The following is a 9,152-nucleotide window of genomic DNA, read 5'->3' as shown; positions in this document are numbered from 1 at the left end:
TCAGCATATATTGTTAGGGAAATGATGGATGTTGAATGAAATAGAGGACTTCTGAAATTTCCTGACACAAAGACCAGAACTGAATAGAGAATTCAATCACCAAATACATGACACAAAAGTTGCATAATATGGTAAATGAAAGGGGAAGGAAAAAAACAAACCAAAACAAAAGTTGGTCAAGACCATCAAATTGTATACAACCCCAAAAGGGAGGATATAACACTTCTAATTCTTGAGAATTTTACTTCTCTTAGGATTATTAAAAGGTTGAATATAACTGTAGAAATTGTACTTAGAGGATATAAGTATTGTTGGGTCTTGTCTCTCCATTGAAGAGGTCCAAGATGATATCACTATATTTGAGACAAAAAAAGCCCTGATGAAAAGCAGGGGTGTTAATTCTAAACTTAAGTCTCTCATTATCCTTTGACCCACTTTAATTCTGCTGGGCTGACAAAGCTTAGCACTTATTCTGATGAGGGCATCATAAACTGGCCAGTCCTGAGTCAGTGTCTCCCTAACTTCAATCATTTGTAAAGTTCTCAAGTGAGACTTTCAGTGTCCTTTAAGATCCTTGTTAATCAAATCATGATTTGACTTATTCCAAGCTTCACTTAACAAGAGGTTAAGTACCCTGGGTGGGGAGGGGGATGTAAATAGTGAGAAAAAATAGGCCTAGGAGGATAGGCACAAATAGTTCAAGAAATGATATGACTTTGGAAGATACTTTGGCCCATGAAGAAGACTGTGTGTCCTTAGAGGGTATTTGAAAAGGAGGTAAGGTAAAAAAATGATTATAATTATAATTTGATGTAATTTGAGACAATCCTGTTTATCAAGTAATCAAGCAATCAATCTGTGATGATACTTTGATAACTTTGAGTTTATCAAACAATCAAAAAATCAAATTGTGATTGTTGATACCTGATTAATAGTACCAGACTGGTATATAATATCAAGTGAAGAGGCACAAAGATTTGCAGTTTTAGAGGGAAAGAAGAGAGTGTGAACACTGAGTAAATTTTATTCAATAGATTTGACCCAGTGAGGAAATAAGATACATTCCTAATTGTGTTTAAAAATATAACCTAATCTACAGGGTAGGAGGTGGAGGGGGGAAGGAAAAGGTGGGGAAAAGGGAAAGATAAGAGAAGAGGGACTGCTAAAAGGGAAGGTGAAGGTATAAGTGAAAATAAATTGAAAGTTAGATTTTTAAAAGAAAAGTCAAAGGGGAAAGGAAGTAAAATTTTGGTGGGGAGGAATAAAAGGAAAGGAAAGAGAAAAATATAAATATAAATGGAGGGAAATACAGAATTAATATTCTTAAATGTAAATGTGAATGGGATGAACTGTCCCATAAAACAGAAGTGGAAAGTTGAATAGATTAAAAACAAGAATCCTACAATATGTTGTTTACAAGAAACATATTTGAAGCAGAGAGATACACACAGGGTAAAGGTAAAAGGATGAAGCAAAATATATTACACTTCAACTGAAATAAAAAAATTAGGGGTAGTGATCCTGATCTCAAATGAAGTAAAAGCAAAATTCATTCTCATTGGGATAAGGAAGGAAACTACATCTTCTTAAAAGGCATCATTGGTAATGCACCTAGTGGTATGGCATCCAAATTTCTAGGAGAAAAGTTGAGTGAATTACAAGGTGACATAGATAGCAGACTTTTATAATGGGGTACCTCAATCTCTCTCAGAATTAGATAGATCTAATCACAAAATAAACAAGAAGGCAGTTAAGAAGGTGAATGAAATCTCAGAAAACTAGATATGATATAACTCTGGATAAAACTTAATGGGGATGGAAAAGAATATACCTTTTTTCTTGGCGGTATATGGTACCTATACCAAATTGACCATGTACTAGGGCACAAAAACCTTATAATCAAATGCAGAAAGGAAGAAATAATAAATACATACTTCTCAGACCATGATGCAATAAAAATTACATGCAATTAAGGGTCATGGAAAGATAAACCAAAAACTAATTGGAAACTAAATAACTTAAGCAATGGGTGGATCAAACAGCAAATAATTGAAATAATCAATAATTATATTCAAGAAAATGAAACTAATGAGACATCATACCAAAATTTATGGGATGCAGCCAAGGCTGAGTGGAAACTTTATATCTCTAAATGCCTATATGAATAAAATAGAGAAAGAGGAGAGCAATGAATTGGGTATGCAACTAAAAAAAGTTTAAAAAATCTGCAATTAAATACCAAATTAGAAATTTTGAAAATCAAGGGAGAAATTAATAAAATTGAAAGCAAGAAAACCATTGATATCATAAATAAAACTGAGTTGGCTTTATGAAAAAGCCAATAAAATAGATAAACCTTTGGTTACAATGATTTTAAAAAAAGGAAGATATCCAAATTACTGGTATCAAAACCAAAAAGAGTGAACTAACCACCAATGAGGAGGAAATTAAAGAGATAATTCGGCGCTACTTTGCCAAGCTGTCTGTCAATAAATTGGTTAATCTGTGTGAAAATGGATGAATATTTATAAAAATAAAATACAAACTGCCCAGATTAACAAAAGAAGAAATAAAAAAAACATTTCAGAAAAAGAAATTGAAGAAACTATCAATAAACTCCCTAAGAAAAAGTCTCTGGGTCCAGATGGATTGACAAGTGAATTCTAGCAAATAGTAACAATTAATTCCTATTCTACATAAATTATTTTAAAAAAATAGGAGTTCTGCCAAATTCCTTTTATGACACCAACATGGTGTTGATATCTAAACCAGGAAGAACCAAAACAGATAAAGAAAATTACAGACCAATCTCCCTAAATATTATGCAAAACTCTTAAATAAAATTTTAGCAATGAGCCTACAGTAAGTTATTGCTAGGATAATATGCCATGATCAGGTAGGATTTATACCAGTAGGCAGGGATGATTCAATATTAGGAAAACATTTAACATAATTGAATATATCAATAGAAAAAACCAACAGAAATCATATAATTATCTCAATAAATGGTGAAAAAGTCTTTGATAAAATACAGCATCCATTCCTATTAAAAACACTAGAAAGTTTAGGAATAAATGGAGTTTTCCTTAAAATAATAAATAGTATCTATACAAATAATATATGTAATGGGAATAAACTTGGACCATTTCCATTAAAATCAGGGGTGAAACAAGGATGCACATTATCACTATTACTGTTCAATATGGTATTAGAAATGCTAGCTGTAGCAAGAAGAGAAGAAAAAGAAACTGAAAGAATCAGAATTGGCAATGAAGAAGCCCAATTTTCACTCTTTGCAGATGATATGATGGTATACTTAGAAAACCTGAGGCAGGTCTGCCGGTGCCATGCTCTCGCCATGTCGTTGTACCTACAGGACTGCATGTGGCTGTCAATGTGTGTTCCTCCATCATATGCTGACCTTGGCAAAGCTGCCAGAGATATTTTCAACAAAGGATTTGGTTTTGGGTTGGTGAAACTCGATGTGAAAACAAAGTCCTGCAGTGGAGTGGAATTCTCATCATCGGGTTCATCTAATACAGACACTGGTAAAGTTTCTGGAACTTTGGAGACCAAATATAAATGGAGTATGGTCTGACTTTCACAGAAAAATGGAACACTGATAACACTCTGGGCACTGAAATTGCAATTTAAGATCAGATTTGCCAAGGTTTGAAGCTGACATTTGACACTACCTTCTCACCAAACACAGGAAAGAAAAGTGGCAAAATAAAGTCTTCTTGCAAACGGGAATGTATAAATCTTGGCTGTGACATTGACTTTGATTTTGCTGGACCTGCGATTCATGGGTCAGCCGTTTTTGGTTATGAAGGCTAGCTTGCTGGCTACCAGATGACCTTAGATAGTGCCAAGTCAACGTTAACAAGGAACAACTTTGCAGTGGGCTACAGGACTGGAGACTTCCAACTGCACACCACTGTCAATGATGGAACAGAATTTGGAGGTTCAATTTATCAGAAAGTATGTGAGGAACTGGATACTTCTGTAAACCTTGCTTGGACATCAGGCACCAACTGCACTCACTTTGGCATTGCAGCCAAATATCAGTTGGACAGCATTGCTTCTACTTCTGCAAAAGTCAACAATTCTAGTTTAATTGGTATGGGTTATACTCAGACCCTGAGGCCTGGAGTGAAGCTTACATTGTCTGCCCTGGTGGATGGGAAGAGCATCAATGCTGGAGGTCACAAACTTGGGCTTGCCTTGGAATTGGAGGCTTAGTACAATCAAAGAAACTCGTGGAGAAAGGATTGCTAGCAGAAGATTTGGCCTTAAAATATATATCCAATGTGACCAGCAGGCTTTTTTTTTTCTAGGAGGGATGATCTAAACAAGGGATGATCCACAAAAGAGCTGTATTTTAAATATTTAGACAGTTACTTGTTGGTTTCTAATTAAATTGGTTACCTATCTAGTTACCAATGCTGCAGTAGTGGAGTCACCTATACATTATTTAAATGTATTTAACTGTTAAATGGCACTACCCACCAATAATGAAATAGACCTTTATGAAAACTGTGAATAAAAAAAAGAAAACCTGAAAAATCACCTCAAAAACTCCTTGAAACAATAAACAAATTAAGCAAAATAGCAGGATATAAAATAAATCCACTTACATCATCATCATTTCTATATATGAATTATAAAGCCCAAGAGCAAGAGATAGAAAGAGAAATTCCATTAAAAGTAAACATAAGCAACATTTAATACTTGGGAATCCACCTCCGAAGACAAACCCAGAAGCTGTATGAACACAATTATAAAGCCAAACAAAGTCCAACCTAAATAATTGGGGAAATGTCAGTTGCTCATGCTTGAGCTAATATAATAAAAATGACAATTCTATCCAAATTAAATTACTTCTTCAGTGCCATACCAATCAAACTACCAAATAACTATTTTATAGAGCTAGAAAAAATAGTAAGAAAAATCATCTGGAACAACAAAAGGTCAAGAATAGCAAGGGACCTAATGGGAAAAACAAATGTAAAGGTAGGTGACCTAGCTCTACCAGATCTAAAAACTATGCTATAAAGCAGTAGTCATCAAAACTGCCTGGTACTGGTTAAAAAATAGAATAATGGATCTGTATTAGGATAGATTCAAAAGAAATCGTGGTAAATGACTACAGCAATCTACTGTGACAAACCCAAAGACATCAGCTTCTGGGATAAGAACTCACTATTGACAAAAATTGTTGAGAAAACTGGAAAATTGTATGGCAAAAACTATGCATAGGCTCACATCTTACACCCTATACTGAAATAAGGTCAAAATAGGTACAGAATTTAGACATAAAGGGCTATACCATGGTTAAATTAATAGAACACGAAATTATCTGTTAGATCTATGGAAAGGTACAAATTTGTGACCAAACAAGAATTAGATTATAAATAGCAAAATGAATGATTTTGACTATATTAAATTAAAAAGTCCTTGCACCAATAAAATCAATGTTGCCAAAATTAGAAGGAAAGCAGAAACCTGGGAAACAATCTTTGCAAATAGGAGTTCTGATAAAGGTCTCATTTTAAAATAAAGAGAAAAGTGTATCAAACTTATAAGGTTACAAGTCATTCCCCAACTGATAAATGGTCAAAGGATATTTATAGATACTTTTCAAATGAAGAAATTAAAGCTACATATAAATATATGAAAAAAATGTTCCAAATCATTAATTTTTTTTAGGTTTTTTTGTAAAGCAAATGGGGTTAAGTGGCTTGCCCAAGGCCACACAGCTAGGTAATTATTAAGTGTCTGAGACTGGATTTGAACCCAGGTACTCCTGACTCCAGGGCCGGTGCTTTATCCACTGTGCCACCTAGCAGCCCCTCAAATCATTATTGATTAGAGAAATGCAAATTAAAACAATGAAGTATCACCTCCCACCTATCAAATTGGTCAAGATGACAAAAAGGGAAAATGACCAATGTTGGAGAGGTTGTGGGAAGATTGGGACATTAATGCATTGCTGGTGGAGCTGTGAGTGGATCCAACCTTTCTGGAGAGCAATATGGAACTGTGCTCAAAGAGCAATAAAATTGTTCATTCTTTTGACCCAGAAATTCCAATTTTAGGACTATATCTAGAAGAAATAATAAAAAATAGGAAAAGTCTCATATGTTCCAAAATATTCATAGCAGCTCTTTTTGTAGTGGTAAAGACTTGGAAATTGAGGAGATGCCCATCATTTGGAAAATGACTAAACAAATTATGGTACATGAATACTATCGAATATTATTGTTTTATAAAAAAATAAATGTTCAAACTCTTGAGAAGCATGAAATGAGTTACAGGATCTGATGCCATGTAAATGGCAGAACCAAGAGAACAATGTACACATTAAGAACAACATTGTGAGATGATCAACCTTGATGGAAGCAGCTCCTCTCAGCAGTTCAGAGAGCTAGGACAACCCTATCAGACCTGCTATGGACAATGTTATCCCCATCCAGAGGAAGAAAACAAAAGAAAAACCCAACTTTTCAGAATCTGATGAACACTTTATAAAAAAATTATCTCTTATGTATCTCTTTCCTTTAATCCTAATTCTTCATACTGAAAATGACTAATCTATAAACAGATTTATCAAAAATATGTACGTACAATGTTAACTTGATTGTTCGCTGCTGGTGGTAAAGGGGTGGGAAGGGAGGGTGGAAGGAAATTTTGTAACTTAAGAATATACATTTGCATATGAATGAAAAAATAAAATAAAAACTAGCATTTAATGAAAAAATAAAATAAAAACTAGCATTTATTAAGCAAATACTAAGTAATATTTTAAAAACATCTTCATTTGATCTTCACAACAATTTCTAGGAGGTAGGTACTATTATTATTCCCATTTTGTAAATGAGGAAATTGATGTTAAAGGACTAGCTAGTCAATGTAAGAGATAGAATTAAACTCTGGTCTTCCTGACTCTAGGTCCAGTGCTTTGTCTACTATACTACCTGTCTCTAGAAACTTTGCTTATGTTCTTTTTAACATCTTAAGAATATATTAATACAGACATTTAATAATTACCTAGCTGTATGACCTTGGGCAAGTCACTTAACCCCATTGCCTTGCAAAAAAAATTGAGGAATATCTTAATAACCTTAATAGTTATGATGTTTTAAGGATAATATATAAGTATAGCATTCAGTTTCCTTTCTTTTTTAATACATATCTAATCCTTCTTCCATTTTTGTCTGCATTATATAACTGGGGGTAGCTAAGTGGCAAAATGGATAGAGTGGAATAAGGAAGAACTGAGTTCAAATGTGACCTCAGACACTTACTAGCTGTGTGGCCCTGGTCAAGTTATTTAACCTTGTTTGCCTCAGTTTCCTCATTGTAATGAACTGGAAAAGGAAATGACAAACCATTCCAGAGTCTTGACCAAGAAAACCCTAAATGCAGTCACAAAGAGACAGACACAACCTTAAATGACTGAACAACAATAAAATAAAATATAAAGACAAGTCGGGTCCAGAATTTGGTAGGAGCAGGAAGATGACATTTGGGAAACTGCATATCTTTTAATGGTCTCATACTGCTCACTGCTATAAAAGTCCTTTTTTTAGGATTACAAACAGAGCTGAAAGGGTCTTCAGAGGCCATGCTGTCCATACCCTTCATTTTATAGATGTGGAAACAGGCCAGAATAAAAAAAAAAGTAAATTGCCTTAAATGACACAAGTAATGTCAGAAATAGGATTTGAATCTATGTCCTCAGATTCCAGAGCCAGTGGTCTTTATACTGTATCAAGTTGCCTCCCTCTTTAAAAATCATTTATTTCACTAGGTGATGATACATGGGAGCACATAAATATGATAATAATAAAACTAGGTTTTAGGCTGGATTATCGAACTCCTATAAATAAAGATTACTTTAAAAACAGACATTTACATATATTTTCAGGTTTGTAAGATGCTTGAATAAATTAGATCATTTTAACCTCATAGCATTCTTATGAGATAGGAACTATACCATCATTATCATTTTACATGTGAAGAAACTGAGGGTGAGTTCCTTGTTCACTATAACTTGCAAGTAACATCTAACATCGATTTAAGACAAAAAATTATCAGGTAGGGAGAGATACTCCTATATGTCATTCTCCTATTCAGTAGACCCCAGTGACTTCCTATTTTTGCATCTAGAATCAATACAATTATCCTTTCCACATAGCCCTCAAAATCTGGAAAATCCACATAAAAAATTTTGACTCTCCCTTTGAACTAGAGAAGTCTGAATTTTTTTCCCCTTTAATGGGGTGTTTATAGTATCTTTCTATAAAATTTGGGTTAGATAGTTTTCTTTTTTCTTTATTTACCCATTTATTTATTTATTTATGCTTATTTTGTACAAATGATTTTTTTATATATTACTAAAATATTCTTGTTAAAGAGTAAACATAATACCCCCAAAAGACTATAGACCCACATGAACAATACAGTAAAGGGGAGAGAAAAAATTAAAATTAAAATTAAAAATAATAATAATAATTGTAGGTATGGCCAGGTGGCGCAGTGGACAGAGCACTGGCCCTGGAGCCAGGAGCACCCGAGCCCAAATCCAGCCCCATACACCCAACAATCACCCAGCTGTGTGACCCCGTGCAAGCCACCCCAACCCCATTGCCCTGCAAAAAACAAAAACAAAAAGACCCAAAATAAAATAAAATAGTAACAATAACAAGAATAATAATAGTAGTAGTAGTAGTAGTAGTAGTAGTAGTAGTAGTAGTAGGGGTGGCCGGGTGGCGGACAGAGCATTGGCCCTTGAACCAGGTCCAAATCCAGCCTCAGACACCCAACAATCACCCAGCTTTGCAGCCCCAGGCAGGCCACCCAGCTCCATTTGCCCTGCAACCCCTGCAAAAAAAAAATAATAATAATAATAGAAAATGTGCTTCAGTCTGTGTTCCAACACCTCCAGCTCTGTCATGGGTGGATCACATTCTTTATGATAAGTCCATCACAAAAGTTACTTCCATATTTTTCCACTGTTGCCATTGCTGATCACAACTTCCTCCATTCGTACTTCTCCACTACCATGTACTATATTTTCTCTCTCGTTAAATAGTTTTCTATGTTGTCTGCTGGCCTTTGTGTGTTTTCTGGGTCTTCTCTAAAGCTTT

At 34.4% G+C, this 9,152-nt stretch overlaps 1 pseudogene; it reads left to right on the top strand.

Moving 5' to 3' along the window:
- Positions 1–3,358: 3,358 nt before the first annotated feature.
- Positions 3,359–4,511, top strand: LOC141493786 (non-selective voltage-gated ion channel VDAC2 pseudogene; annotated as a pseudogene).
- The last annotated feature ends 4,641 nt before the right edge of the window (positions 4,512–9,152 follow it).

Source organism: Macrotis lagotis, chromosome 7, assembly GCF_037893015.1.
Source record: "Macrotis lagotis isolate mMagLag1 chromosome 7, bilby.v1.9.chrom.fasta, whole genome shotgun sequence".
Classification (NCBI taxonomy): domain Eukaryota; kingdom Metazoa; phylum Chordata; class Mammalia; order Peramelemorphia; family Peramelidae; genus Macrotis; species Macrotis lagotis.
Note: the sequence above shows the minus strand (reverse complement) of the source record. Positions and strands in the feature narration are given on the sequence as shown.